This window comes from Suncus etruscus, chromosome 4 (genome assembly GCF_024139225.1).
Source record: "Suncus etruscus isolate mSunEtr1 chromosome 4, mSunEtr1.pri.cur, whole genome shotgun sequence".
Classification (NCBI taxonomy): domain Eukaryota; kingdom Metazoa; phylum Chordata; class Mammalia; order Eulipotyphla; family Soricidae; genus Suncus; species Suncus etruscus.
The window spans coordinates 150,566,639-150,567,968 of NC_064851.1; positions in this window are offsets into that span (position 1 = coordinate 150,566,639).

Sequence of the window (1,330 nt, forward strand, 5' to 3'; positions counted from 1 at the left end):
TCAATTGAATCAATTCCTGATTTCGCTGATTTGAATAGAGCCTGAAAATCTGTGTTTCTCAGGGTTCCCAGAGAACTTTTTTTAAAGTTTTTAAAATATTAATATCTTTATTTAAACACCTTGAGTACAAACATGATTGTAGTTGGGTTTCAGTCATGTAAAGAACACCCCCCTTCACCAGTGCAACATTTCCATCACCAATGTCCCAAATCTCCCTCCTCACCACCCCACCCTCACCTGTATTCTAGACAGGCTTTCTACTTCCCTAATTCATTCACATTGTTATGATAGTTCTCAGTGTAGTTATTTCTCTAACGACACTCACCACTCTTTGTGGTGAGCTTCATGTTGTGAGCTGGACGTTCCAGCCCTCATCTCTATTGTCTCTGGGCATTATTACAATAATGTCCTTAATTTTTCTTAAAACCCATAGATGAGTGAGTTTATTCTGTGCCTATCTCTCTCCCTCTGACTTATTTCACTCAGCCTAATAGATTCCATGCGGGTACATCCATGTATAGGAAAATTTCATGACTTCATCTCTCCTGATGGCTGTATAGTATTCCATTGTGTGGTACTAAGTTTTAAGGTTCGCCAACATTAAAAAGTTTTTGGTTTTGTTTATACATCTACAAAGAACTGGAAATTGTCACTGTGACCTTTACAAGCTATGTTAAAAATAAAGAAAAGAAAGAGAAGGAAGGTAGGGGTAGAGAGGGAGGGAAGGAAGGAAGGAAGGAAGGAAGGAAGGAAGGAAGGAAGGAAGGAAGGAAGGAAGGAAGGAAGGAAGGGAGGGAGGGAGGGAGGGAGGGAGGGAGGGAGGGAGGGAGGGAGGGAGGGAGGGAGGGAGGGAGGGAGGAGGGAAGGAGGGAGGGAGGGACACTAGAAGGATAACCAGAGCAATAAAAGCAAAAGATGAGCGAAGAAGTGGAAGTGGCAGTGGCTTGATTTTATTATGTTTGTGTTTGTTCAATGGTTATTTTTCTACTAGCCCTACTACCTACCGGTGTCTCTTAGTCTACACTACACTCAGGCCTCTCCAACGCAGTTGCTAGATGCCCCACTCTCCCACCACTCCACGGTGCTTCAGTCCCGGGGTCAAGACTGTCAGCGAGCCGAAACCACGGGCGCAAGCGCACTGAAGAGGTGGGCGGAGCCAGCCAGTCCCTCAGCGCCCAATCAGAAGGCCCAGGGCGTGGGTGGGTCGTTGGTCGGTGATTGGCTAGCGCGCCCTGCGTGGTGACGTTCTTCCGGGGCGGGCTGTTTTTCTCTAGGAACGCGGGAACCGAGACGTGTCTTTCCCCAGCCGGGCGCGCCTGGGAGCTCCGGG